At 43.7% G+C, this 14,592-nt stretch overlaps 1 pseudogene; it reads left to right on the forward strand.

Moving 5' to 3' along the window:
• Positions 1–9,686: 9,686 nt before the first annotated feature.
• On the forward strand, positions 9,687–9,858 carry LOC144261696 (U2 spliceosomal RNA; annotated as a pseudogene).
• The last annotated feature ends 4,734 nt before the right edge of the window (positions 9,859–14,592 follow it).

Raw genomic sequence — 14,592 nt, forward strand, 5'->3', positions numbered from 1 at the left:
GTGCGTACTGCAATGGGAAATTGTACGATGAGCCTCATGCAAATTGTTGCTGCAGCAGCTACTGTACCTATCAGGCTGGCAGGCAGCAATATGGGTGTCAGAAAAGAAATCTTACCAGAGGCTTTTACTGAGCATGTTCAGCAAAACATCAATTGCTTATACCGTCTTTTATCTTGTGTTTTGTTGTTAACCTTCGCTTATTACAAAACCTAGCAAAAGGCCTCATTAAGGATATTTAGAAGCAAATTTTCAAGTTTGAAACTTTAGCTAAGTCTAACTCTTTTTGAGCAAAAAAGAGCGGTTACAAATATTTAATGGCGACAGTGTGTATTTTTCACTCAAAAAATTCAAGAGAAGCCTTCAGCCACGGACAAATCACAGGATGTTTCATCCCCCCCAAAAAAACGTTTCATGAAGTTATGTATAGCTAAGAACAGGAGATTATCATGGAAACCTTTTTGCAAATTTAACTGTAGCTTCTGAACCTGGCAAAATAGGAACCAGTAAGAAATCAGGGCATATGTACTCACAATGATTACTGAAACACTGGTAGAGGCAGAGTCAAATCCAGCTCCAGAAATTGCCATAGTCTTCAGCCAAATCTGAAGGCAGCAGGTTGCCTCGAAATTCCAGCTTCTTTTTTCTCCTATTTTTCCTCCTGGCCTCTGTTTGATTTGTATGGGTTGAATTAAAAAGCTTACATATGCCACATCTCTTTTCTGACCTTTTTATGCTTCTGATACTGTTATGCCCACAGTCCTGAAAAGTTTCTATTTAGACAAACTATGATGCTGGTGCTGTTGCACATGATTGGGGGAAATGGACGCTGTTCAGGTGCCAACAACTGCTAGGTGCTTTAAGACCCAGGAGCTGTGAGAACGAAAAACCTAGCAAAAGAACAAGATTGTGGGACATCATCTTATGCACCATTGTCACCCACACTTCCTGTAATATGAATGCAGTGGACACAGGGAAAATATGAATGGGATTTGTTTTACGTTGGTCATAATGTGCCAGGTCAAAGAAAAAGGAGTCTTCCAAAAAGCAGGTTTGGGTCTGCGCTTTCCTGAGCTTTGAGTCCAGGACTGGGAGTCAAGACTCTTGGCTTCTGTTCTTGGCATCACCACAGACTTTGTTGTATCACTTGTTTTCCCTCTCACTTGTCAGCCATTTTGAATCCGTATACGTGGTATGATTCAGACAGCCACTGTACATGCAGAGAGCAGGTATGTACACTGTGACTGGGAACAGCGGCCCATATAGCCAAAGCAGGGGGAGGGATTACTGAGGATGATTCTGACGTTGGGGTATGACAGAGGAAGTGAACTAGGTGGCTTGGGGGGCTCAGCAGTCTGCACTTTGCTTAGGAGGTGGAGAGAAGGATAATGGTAGAGGTCAGGGGAGGGAAGGATGTTTCTGTCCACACGTGAGGCTATATCTGCCCTTTTACAAATGCTGATGCTGACATTCATAAGAACCAGGAAACAGGGAAAACTCTTCTCCCTGCCCGCCAGCCTGTAAAATGAACCTCCATTAGTACATGTTACACTGCAAAGTTCTATGCAGAGGATTCCTCCTGCCTAACCAGTTTGGCTACCAACTCTGCAGCTACATCTGGATCCAGGGATTACTCCGAGAGATCCAGAGACTCCAGAAAGATGCCAAGCATCTCCCTGGTTAGTACCTCATCCTTCTGATCTGCCTGATTCATGGAGTGGTGTCCTCCGTAACCCTGACCTCAGCAGTGCATGTGCCTCTAGGCTGGCCAGTACTGGGTTTCCTGCACATGCCAGTTCGGAGGTTTCAGTCCATTTTGTCAAAGGACAGTCACGTTTTTCCTCCTGGCACCAGACCCATTCTTATTGTCCCAAGCCTTCAGATGAGAATTCAAGTGGGCAATTGTCCATGGCAGTGTTCAGATGGAAGGTGCTATAGAAAGTCATCATTTTTATTTCTGTATTAATCTTTTAGCAACAGTTATGCCACCCCGTGTAAGAGCACTGCTTTGCTGCTGCTCCGGTCAGTGTTCATGTGCAATTTCTTTCTAAGCCCCAGATCTATAAGTTAAAGCTTCCTACCTGTGGTATTTCATAGAATTTCTCAAGGTGTCATTCATGAACCAGAGCTGTTCTCTCATTCCTGGAGCTTTTGATTCTCTTTTCTCACTCTGCTTTTCCTTAATGGTCCTGTCTATTATCCAAGTAGCCAGTTTTGCCCTGAGAAACACCTGTTGATCAATGCTGCTTTTGTGAACAGAGAAGGATGTGGTATGTGATTTCCCCCCCGTCCTCCATCCCCTACTAAAGACCATTAAAATAAGCCATCTTAAATAAAGACCTATTTTATATTAAGGGGACAAGCCATTGCCTCACAACCATGTTTAGCAGCCATAGGTTTCATTCCCCCACTGTGAGGATCTATCTCTCCTGTGCACTTGTTTGGGCAAGGAACAGGCAGTTTGGCCACAAGGATGTAACCATTTTTGGTTTCCGGTTGAAAAAATGTCCCTTTGAGACTCTATATTTACTGTGATCCAACTAGGATTAAAAGATTAGGGAATGAAAACCAATAGCAGTATTATTCCCACTAGAAAGCATACTTATAGGGGAAGAGAGAGGTTGAAACTTTATTGTAATTCAACACCAGGACACATCTAGAAATGGAGCAATTAACAGGTTGTAGGGCTCTGGGTCTCAGCTGCTGCTGCTAAGTGTTGCCAAGAGATGCTAAGCTGAAAATGCAAATATCTTCAAGGCTGAAGGATCAAAGAGCAATTAAATTAAAAACTGCTGACAAGTCAATCTTAGCAGCCATTTCCATGCTGAACTAGGTCAATAAATCTTGGCCTGCTGTAAATCTTACCACATAAAGGTGGGCTTGCATAACATGAAAATGCAGTAAAATATAGCAATATATTTTATGTAAATACTTTTAAAAGTAGTGAATAGCATGTTTTATTCATATTGTCCTGCCATCTAAGCAGTCAAGAAGAGATTAGACTTCTGGAATGGGTTAATTCTTTATTCAGTGAGAGAGCTGAGTTGACAAAAAGTCAAGAGCCCTCTTTCCTTGTCTTTTTTCATGTATATTATTATTATTAATTTGTCTTACAGTAAGTTGTGCCTATAGTACCCATTTGAGATCAGGGCCTCCTTGTGCGAGGTGCTGTACAAACACATAGACAGTCCCTGCCCCAAAGACTTTTACAACAAAATAGACTAAAGGTACGGGAGGATACAGAAGCACAGAGGCTTGCCCAAGGTATCACAGTAAGTCAGTGGCAGAGACAGGACTGGAAGCCAAATCTCTTGATTTATAATTAGTCCCCTATCCGCTGAATCATGCTGCTTCCCAGCGTGCACATTGTTCATGTGAGAACTTCGAACACAGACAGATTGTGCAGCAGCAAAACTTACAATCCCCAGGTGTGGCTTCTGTTTCAGAACTCCAGCGAAAGCAGCTGTTCAGCTAGCCAGCCGTTCTCCAGCCAAACTGTACCAAAATGCTGCTTCCAACTTCGTTTTTTAAATCCTCCCAAACAGATATTATGTATTTCTTTCATCTTTTTAGGTAAATGCATTTCCAGCATCAAGTATCTAAACTAGACACATTCCCAGCAGAACCAGAAAAATTTACAAATCCGAAGACAGCTGCTACATTTAAAGCAGGCTTTCAACAGAGTAACACCTTCCTAATTATAAATACACGTCTCCATTATGGCACCCAGCTTGGCCTCCCCAAGCCCTACTCACTCTTCTCCCTCAGAGAAAGTCTCGGCAAAAAGGTTAGAGTTACCATAGCGCCTAAGGGTGTGTGTACGCAGCCCACAGCAGCAAGCCCCGCCAGCCTGGACTGGCAGACTTGGGCTAGAAGGGCGAACACCCAGCACTCTGAAAAGTAGCTGTGTAGACAGCACTTTGAAGTTGAAGTGAGTGTGCTCCGTAGTCTTGGAGGCGGGGGGGGAGGGGTTCAGAGCCTGAGCCACAACGACAAAGCACTGTCTGCACGGCTACTTTTCGAGCGCTATCACGCGCCTTGCAAACCCAAGTCTGTGCCTCGGGGCTAGGAAGTTTGCTGCCGTAGACCGTGCAGACGTGCCCTTGATGTCCCAACAAAGATCTGTTGAGCTTGATGCTGTACAAGCACATCGTAACAGGCAGTCCCTGCCCTAAGAGTGTACAATCTAAGGTATTGATCCTGGAGTTAACTCTGACGCAAAGCCAAGATCCGAACCCACCCCACCTGAGTCCCTGTCCGCTGCTTTAATCACAAGACCATCTTGCCTCCAAAGTGCAAGTCTGATGCTGTGTCCTGGAAACCATCTAGTCCAGGCTCATGCGACTCAAGATGAGAAGTGAATTCCAGGGCCCATCACTGAGCTGCTCAGATGCTACCCCTGCCGCCAATCAGAGGGCTGTTAGATCGAATGCCTCAGATCAACTGTCCCAGTATTACAGCTAGTTACTCAAGGAAGAGGGCCTGAAACACTTATAGGAAAAAAACAGCACCATTAAAAAGCCTTTTGTAATCAGATGGGATTAGACTGCCACTCAAAAACCTCTTCGATTTGGAGTTGTGTGGGTCTGATCCTGCAAAAAGCAGCCAGAGCATATTGGTGAACCTGGCCCATTATTTCTTCATGACAGGATAGCTTGTTGTCAAGTATCCATGCTTCAAAAGACATCTACGTTCTCAGAGGAAAAAACGGCATAGGGTAGATTTCTTGGTGAATATTTGCATCGATTTATCTAGATCTCCTTTTGCTCTTCTTGTCGATGATAGGATGAGATGGCTGGGAGCTAAATTGGCACCCGGGGGAATTATTAGAATCTGAATGTTTGAGAGATGGACTTAAACCATGATGAAGCAAGGAGTTTTATGGTGTATTGACCTGACTAATATGTACGTATTTCATTATTCTTTAGCGGATGGAATCAGAAGTACTCAGTATGTCCCGATCCCTGTACTACTCGCAGCTAATGGAGAGTATCAAAAGAAGGTGTCTTTTAAAGTTTTGGAGAAAAAGAATCTTGCCATTGCTGTGGCCATAATGTGTAGTATAATATTAACCATAAAGTTCCCAAAATGGGTGTCCACAGGTTTGTTACAAAATGCAAGGAGGAGATGGAACCGCATTCATAAAAAGTAGGTATTCAGTGCCATGTTTTTCTTGAGCTATTTTCTTGATAGGACACAGACGATTTTTAATTATTCAAATGTTTAAATGATCTACATCACTGAGGCTCTTTCTATAAAAAGCAGATCCTGTTTTACAGGCTTTTGCTTTGGATGTGATGAGGACTATTTCAGACTAGCAAAGCTCCTGTCAACTGACCCAGTACAAATCCTGTTCTCAAGGAAAATATTTATGTCAACACAAGGTTAAAAACTATTTTAAAAAAAATTCAGAGTGGAGAGACTGGATTTTAATCCTGATTCTATAACAAGTGAAAACCTGGTGAGCACACAGCAAATGCAAAAGCTCTGAAATGGTTTGGGAACAGCCTGTTCTTTCTTTTCTTTTCTTTTCTTTTCTTTTCTTTTCTTTTCTTTTCTTTTCTTTTCTTTTCTTTTCTTTTCTTTTCTTTTCTGCATTGAATCAGAACCATTCTTAGGTTTGTGTGGTCTCCAGCAAGATGCAGGACCTCGCTCTGTGTAGTTAGCAGATTTGTGCTGGCTCTAAATACATTTCACAAACTCCAACCCAAGATAGCAACGTGCTGGATGTTCCCAAATTGGGAACAAAGGGTGAGGATTTCTTGTTTTTCCTCAGGAGGCTGATCTCATGTTTCATTACTCAGGGCCCACTTTCAATAGGGCTTGCAAAGTAATTTAAACCAGATCCTTTGCTGTATGTTTTCCTGGAGGGAACTCGTTTTTCTTTAACCAAAGGGAAGCCTGGAACAAGGGACAAAACTACATAAAATAATGCATCTCAAGGGACAAAACTACATAAAATAATTTCTGCACATACATTGTATGGAAGGAAACAAATTCTTTATAATCGAAGGTAAGGCGAAGAGAACCCAGTTCCTAGAAGGGCAAGATAACTTTTCAGCTGAGAGTCTCCCAATGCTGTCTCACATTCTTTTCCACAGCTGCAATCCAGCTGAAACTCCAGCAACAGAATCTGCCAGCAAGACAACTAAAGAAATCAGTAAACCTGGATTTAATATATATATAAGGTGTATTGAAATGATCCAATTGTATAATACAGTTTATTTGCCTCATCTGTTTCGTGAAAAAATCTGTTCTTTGACCCAAACAGGTCCAGATGCCAAGTTTATATATATATATATATATATATATATATATATATATATATATATATAAATCCTCCCAAACAGATATTATGTATATAAAAACTTGGCATCTGGACCTGTTTGGGTCAAAGAACAGATTTTTTCACGAAACAGATGAGGCAAATAAACTGTATTATACAATTGGATCATTTCAATACACCTTATTGCAATGGGATATTTCCTGTCTCAAACTGTTGCAAAGGGGTATTGTTCACACTTAGGGCTTGACCCAATGCCCGTGTGGAGCAGCTGTTCTGTAAAGATATTGGGTACAGCTGTGGAGATCAAAGGAGGGTGCCCTCCATTTTGGAAAGCAGGGCCCTGGACTGCAAGGACAGACAGTGAGTTGCAGGCTTCAGAGAGTAGCAGACTGGTTTCTGTTGTGTTAGAGTTATGTAACTGTACAGTTGTTACCTACATGCTCTCATTGCTTTAATGAGACGGGGGGGTAAATGTCCATTGCAGCCAATGGGAGCTTTCTAAAGACTCCAGTGGGCACTGGATCAGGCCTTTAAATATCTGCTGTGTTCTACAATGCTGGTGGCTGTGCTTTAGTGGTGAAGGAAGACTTGCTCTATATGTGACTCTACTTGTTCTTGTATGGGCTGGGGGAACTGTAGAAGGGGCAAAGTAAGCAGGAAATTCCATGAGAATCACCTCACTGAGATTTCTTGGCTTCCTCCCTTCAAAGGGCTTGGAGATTCTTTGGGGGGGGGGTGGCACCAGAGTGCACAGACCAATGCTTGGAAATCCTAAGAAGCTGTAACCTTCATGGAGAAATTATGCTCCATCCCAGCTGACACTGAGCCAGGCTTCAGATAAAGGTTATTGTTTCTGTTTTTAAATACTTGAATGGCATTCAGCTACCAGAGGGAGGGGGTCATGTAAGAACCAAGGGAGAGATTAGATTAGCGGGTCAGCCCCTCCACACAAAGCTTCCTGGCCTCCTCCTGGCACCGTGGCTCCCTCGCTAGCCCCTTGTGTGCCTACACTTTGTTCCTCAGAAGCCATGGAGAGGAATTAATGCTGGTTTAACCAGAGTTTACTACCACATGCATTCGCCCTGGGATTTATTTCGATGGCTGAAGGAGACATAGTTGTGCAGAACAAACGCTCTGGCCCTTCCCAGCCCCATGGAGTCCCAACTCTGCAGAATGGAGGTTTCGGGGCCCTGGGGAGGGATAGGGTATTCCCATAGAACTCCTCTATGAGTTCTGAGGCCTTCTTATTCTTTCTTGAATCCCCTCTCCCCACCCCACTCCTGTTCCCCTTTGTGGTGCAGAAACCAACCCTGATATTCTATGATTCTATGATTCTATGGAGGGAAGCATGGGGCCCCAAAATTGCACAACACATTGGAATCTTTTAGGATGAAGGTCACAAATGCATTAGTGTTATGGTTAATGCAGCTGGCTAACAGAAGAAGCAGTGTGTGCAGTGTAGGAAATGGGGGAAAACATGGTGCTCCAGCTTCTGGCATTTGTTCTGTTGTTTAGACAAGGCTGCATCTGGAAAAGGACAATCTGCCAGCAGTTATATTAAAGAGTTTTTTTTCCCTCGCTTGGAAAATGAAAAGGTTGATACCATCAGGTTACTGCATAATCAATCTGAGCACATGTGAACTCCAAAATTGCTTTCTAATCTTTGTGTGTTTCACTATCAGCATGTTTCACTGTTCTTTAACCATTTTAATCATTTCAACAGGGAAGAAAACGAAAAAAAAAAAGAGTACCAGCAAGAAGACCCATGTTGTGTGTAGCTAAGTAACTGTAATGATTTTGCTTTCTGCATTCTGCGCTTCTAAACTTTTGAGATTTTGCTGCCTCCAAAGGCCGCTGCCATTTTTTGAGACAGTTGAAATATGTGTTACACACGAGGCACCCAAACTGTGCACTATCATGGAGACTTGACATTTGTTCTTTTTTTGTTGAATTTCTTTCTCTCACTCATTCATTCAATCTGAAGGGATCTGATCACTCTTTATGTGTAGGAAAACATAACAAGCCCTACTAAAGTAGGTGGAAACGACATTAGCTGTTTTTTTCCTTCAGAAAAATTTTCTTATGTAAAATGGAGCCTCTGCCAGCCAATCAGATTACTGGATGTTTGACCCTTATTTACTGATTCATGTTGAAAATAATTCCAGCCAGTCAGAAACCAGCTTTCTCATTAAAATACTGTAAAGCAGTATTTAGGAAAAATGGGCCTGAATTTGCAACCCACACTCAAGCCTTCTCTACACATGGGTTTCATACCAGTATAACTACTTCAGTGAAGGGTGTGACTTTTAACCAAAATAGTTATACCTGTACATCCCCTAGTGGGAACACAGTTATGCTGGTATAAAGGTGCCTCATACTCAAATAGCTTATTTCATTTCTTGGGTAGGAATAGCTATACCACTATAAATAAGCATCAGTATAACTACTATGAGGCTTCCTGGGAATACCCCGGATTCTGACACATCTCACTATCACCTGGAGGAAGCCTTGTCTGTGTCTGCCATGGACCAGCTCCCGAACTCCACCAGTCACAAACAACACAAGCACTTCCTTCTAGGCTTATGCAGGCCCTGCTTTCTCTCAGCAGGTTAGCAATAGACATGCTCCAACCCCCAAGTGCTCCAAGTGTCACCCTGGAGTTCTGAGCCCCTGGTCCACTGGTCCCTTGCAGTATTCACAGATTAGCTGTGCCCAAAGTTTACCAGTTACACCTCAGATCACTGCTGCACTTAACACACAGCACTTAGATAGATTGATAGTTTAAACAAGTAAAAGTCTATTTAACAAAATATAGAGACTTGACTGATAGCCCATAAAAGTACTGGAAACAAATGGTTACATATAAAATAAAATCATAACACACATTCTAGAACCTAGACTTAATTAACAAGATACTCTCATGTCTAAAGTATTGCTCATCAGCACTTTCCAGACGCTTTCCTTTTTCATGAGACAAGCATGCTGTCAGCTTGTTCCTAGGTGAAGGATAAAATCTTGTCCCCACTCCTTTTTTTTTATGCAGTTACGGACTATTGTCAGTTCCTCAGAAGGTCCCTTCTTCAGAGACTTATCTTAGGGTTCCTTTGTCTTTATAACCCAACACCAGCCAAAGCTGATCACTTGGAGCTACACAACTCCTGTCTGCGAGACCCTACACAGAGTAGGTGTGTTCATGAAAATACAGTTTGCTCCTGAAATCCCTCCCCATCCTGAACTAGCTCTCAGGGCTAGTTCATTCAGACCCTGCTTACGCACACACACACCCACACACCCACACACACACACATAAACCAAACCAATCAACCAGTGCTTTTCATTTTGAGCCAGAATCTGCCCATCTAAATCACGTTGAATAGTATTTTACTGCTCAAATAGTCCCACATAGGCTTCTCAGCCTATGTGGCTAAGATCAAGTTTAGTCTCTGTTCTTCTCAGTTTAATCTTATCTGTTCTGAGGCAGAAACTACACCTTCTAGAACACTCGTCTTGCTTTCCTGAAAAAGACTACTGCTTTGAAGATGGATTCTACTGTTACTGCTTCAAAAGAAAATCTTTGTGTTGCTTCAGAGACTCCAGGACAGACCAAGGATATGATCGCACCCTTGCCGATTCCACAGAAACCTTCAACTTCTGCTTGGACCACTGCTGCTCCATGGAACGCCCATGGGAGAACTGCCTCTTAGAAGACGCTCTAATACCCAGATGTACAGACATACTTTTCTCAACTTATGTATGATATATTTTTTTAATATTAGCTTTAATAAAAGTTTTAAATCTGTTCTTATCAGTTTAATTACTGAGGAAGAAACTACATCTTCTAGGAGATTTGACCTGCTATCCTGTAGAAGATTTTGAAGATGGATTCTACTGCTGCTCCTTCAAAGCAAGATCTTCATGCTGCTTTGGAGGCACCAGGACAGACCAAGAAGATGATCACACCCTCACAGATTCCACAGAAATCTTCAACTGCTGCTAGGACCACTGCTGCTTCATGGAACACCCATCGGGAAACAGCCTCTAAGTAGACCCTCAGGGCTTCCAGGCCATTGCAGATGATCAGCATCAATGGGACAAGCAGCGCTTCCTTGAAGAAAATGCATGGAGATGTTGCTTCAAGAGATCTTGCACCTCAAGGACGACCTTCTAGGACATCAGAGCAAGGACAAACATCAGCTCGCCCTCTCTTCAGGAGAAGGATGCTACAAGGAGAACTTCCTACTGCCCAGGATCCTGATTCTGGTGGTTGTCCTGCTGTACAAGAAGGTACCTCAGCTGGTAGGACCAGCCTCTCCTCAGAGACCAGCCGCTCCTCAGAAACCACCCAGCAGGACCTCAACACCTCACTAGATGCCTGCCTAGCCAAACCTCTTCAAACTACTCTCCCGGATCAAGAAGAACCATCTTTTGAGTCCACTGATACAACTGAAGCCCATCCAACAGAGGGAGAAGAAAAGGAGAAGAATTGTATCTACCTCCGATATTCTCTTGCTATGGACATCCTCCTCTGCCCCTTCTGCTGTCTGGTCCGAGGATTCCAGTATCTTAGTGGTCTCAGCAGACACCTCAAGAAAATCCATAGCAAGTGGACCACTTTCCGGTGTGCCTTCTGTGACCTGCCTTTGAGACGCAGAAGAAATGTAAGTTGCATCAAGTCCCCTGCAAAGGACATCTCACACTGGAAGAGTCGAACTCTGCCAGTCTGTTGCCGACACCCCATCTCTGCTCCGAATGCAGAAACATCACATGCTCAAGCTCTGGCTTCTAACTGACCAAATACTCTGGCTACGAAATAGATGAGGCAAATAAACTGTATTATACAACTGGATCATTGGATCAACACAGCCCCAGGAAAAGATGGCATTCACTATAACATCTTGAAAAAATAAGACCTGGCCTGGTATTAATTGCACTTTTCAACAAATGCAAACAATTCTGCCATGCCCCCAGCTCCTGGAAGAAGTCTAAGATGTCACAGGAATCAGAACAAGCAATGTAGGAAGTGCGGCTATGCCAATGAGACACTACCCCACGTCCCATGTAGCTGCAAGCCCCATTCTAGAGCCTGGCAGCTGCGACACAACGCCACCCAAGTTTGCCTGGTCAGAGCCATCCCGCCACCTGTAGGGAAGTTTGCCCTGAACTCCATTATCCCAGGAACTGACATCCAACTGCGACCGGACATCATCATCACCAACGAGGACTGGAAGAAGATGATGATGGTGGACGTCACAGTGCCCTTCAAGAACGAAACCCCAGCCTTCCATGATGCCCAAGCTTGAAAGGTGGAGAAATATTCCCCTCTGGCTGACACCTTGAGAGATAGGGGTTACCAGGTTCAGACACACAGGCTGATTGTTGGAGCCTTGGGCGCATGGGACCCCATTACAAGCGAGCATTGAGAGAATGTGGAATCAGTCAACACTACAGTCGGCTGATGCAGCAACTCATGGTGTCAGACACCATCAGGTGGTTGAGGGCCATCTACATAAAACACATCACCGGACTTTGGCAATACCAGGAGGGATGAGCTGGAGTGCTGATGAGAAGCGCAGTAAGGAAAGTAACTGAAATATTTCCCTGATAGATTGTATTTTCTAAATGGACAACCTACCTAATTCTCAATTACTGAGGGACAATCTCCACTCATTTATATATTTTGCTTTCCACAACCAACTCTCTGTACAACTCTTCATGAGTGATATACCCGAGTATTTGGATTCTGATATCTAAACTGTATTGTTAAATTTATTCACCTAAATTTGGGTTTTTGCTGATTATGTAATATATGTATCATATGACTTTTAAAAACAAACTCTGTATTTGTGGTTTCAGAGTAACAGCCGTGTTAGTCTGTATTCGCAAAAAGAAAAGGAGGACTTGTGGCACCTTAGAGACTAACCAATTTATTTGAGCATGAGCTTTCGTGAGCTACAGCTCACTTCATCAGATGCATACCGTGGAAACTGCAGCAGACTTTCTTACAACTACAATACCCACCTGCGGAAGTAAAGAAACAGATTGATAGAGCCAGAAGAGTTCCCAGAAGTTACCTACTACAGGACAGGCCTAACAAAGAAAATAACAGAACTCCACTAGCCGTCACCTTCAGCCCCCAACTAAAACCCCTCCAACGCATTATTAAGGATCTACAACCTATCCTAAAGGATGACCCAACACTCTCACAAATCTTGGGAGACAGGCCAGTCCTTGCCTACAGACAGCCCCGCAACCTGAAGCAAATACTCACCAACAACCACATACCACACAACAGAACCACTAACCCAGGAACTTATCCTTGCAACAAAGCCCGTTGCCAATTGTGCCCACATATCTATTCAGGGGACACCATCACAGGGCCTAATAACATCAGCCACACTATCAGAGGCTCGTTCACCTGCACATCCACCAATGTGATTTATGCCATCATGTGCCAGCAATGCCCCTCTGCCATGTACATTGGTCAAACTGGACAGTCTCTACATAAAAGAATAAATGGACACAAATCAGATGTCAAGAATTATAACATTCATAAACCAGTCGGAGAACACTTCAATCTCTCTGGTCACGCAATCACAGACATGAAGGTCGCTATCTTAAAACAAAGAAACTTCAAATCCAGACTCCAGCGAGAAACTGCTGAATTGGAATTCATTTGCAAATTGGATACTATTAATTTAGGCTTAAATAGAGACTGGGAGTGGCTAAGTTATTATGCAAGGTAGCCTATTTCCTCTTGTTTTTTCCTACCCCCCCCCCCCCAGATGTTCTGGTTTAACTTGGTTTTAAACTTGGAGAGTGGTCAGTTTGGATGAGCTATTACCAGCAGGAGAGTGAGTCTGTGTGTGTATGGGGGTGGGTTTTTGGAGGGGGGTGAGGGAGTGGAGAGAACCTGGATTTGTGCAGGAAATGGCCTAACTTCATTATCATGCACATTGTGTTAAGAGTTGTCACTTTGGATGGGCTATCACCAGCAGGAGAGTGAATTTGTGTGGGGGGGTGGAGGGTGAGAAAACCTGGATTTGTGCTGGAAATGGCCTAACCTGATGCTCACTTTAGATAAGCTATTACCAGCAGGACAGTGGGGTGGGAGGAGGTATTGTTTCATATTCTCTGTGTATATATAAAGTCTGCTGCAGTTTCCACGGTATGCATCCGATGAAGTGAGCTGTAGCTCACGAAAGCTCATGCTCAAATAAATTGGTTAGTCTCTAAGGTGCCACAAGTACTCCTTTACTTTCTGTATTTGTGGATAATCTAAGCACCATGGCCGGATCTACAGACACTCTTTTATCAACCTGTGTATTATATAATTTTAACATTAGCTTTAATAAAAATTTTAAATCTGTTCTTATCAGTTTAATTACTGAGGCAGAAACTGCACCTCCTAGAAGACTCAACCTGCTATCCTGAAGAAGACTTTGAAGATGGATTCTACTGCTGCTCCTTCAAAACAAGATCTTCGTCCTGCTTCGGAGACTCCAGGACAGACCAAGAAGATGATCGCTCCCTTGCTGATTCCACAGAAATCTTCATCTGCTGCTGGGATCACTGATGTCTCCACAAAATGCTCATTGGGAAACAGCCTCTAAGAAGACCTTTAGCGCTTCCAGAACTTCACAGATGAACAGCCTCAATGGGAAAACCAGTGATTCCTTGAAGAAAACCCATGGAGATGCTGCTGCAGGAGACCTTGCACCTCAAGGACAGCCTTCTGGGACATCACAGCCAGGACAAACATCATCTCCCCAGCTCTTCAGGTGAAGGATACTACAAGGAAAACTACTTCCACCTCCTCTTCTGCCCAGGATCTTGATGCTGGTGGTTGTCCTGCTGTACAAGAAGGTACCTCAGCCGGTGTGACCAGCCTCTCCTCTGAAACCGCCCAGTGGGACCTCAACATCTCACTAGATGCCTGCATAGCCAAACCTCTCTATATTACTCTCCCAGAGCAACGATAACCATCTAGCGAGTCCACTGATACAACTGAAGCCCATCCAATGGAGGGAGAACGAAGGGAGAATGATTGCATCTGGAAGGGAAAATATTGCCCTCGTTCTGGAGATCATGCCTCAAGATCCAGCCGAACAAAATACTCAATACAGGGAAGAGAATCGGCAACAGGCTAATCGCACAGCAAATTTCCAGCCTGAGCCTGCTGAGATTGAGCACCCAGAAGAGCAGCAGCCTTCAGTGAGGGCCACCACGCCATGGCAAGCCGCTTGGATAGAGGAGTTGGCACCGACAGCCTCCTTCGATGACTTTGACCTCCTTGTAGATAGACTCACTAA

The sequence above is a fragment of the Eretmochelys imbricata genome, chromosome 2 (assembly GCF_965152235.1).
Source record: "Eretmochelys imbricata isolate rEreImb1 chromosome 2, rEreImb1.hap1, whole genome shotgun sequence".
NCBI lineage: Eukaryota > Metazoa > Chordata > Testudines > Cheloniidae > Eretmochelys > Eretmochelys imbricata.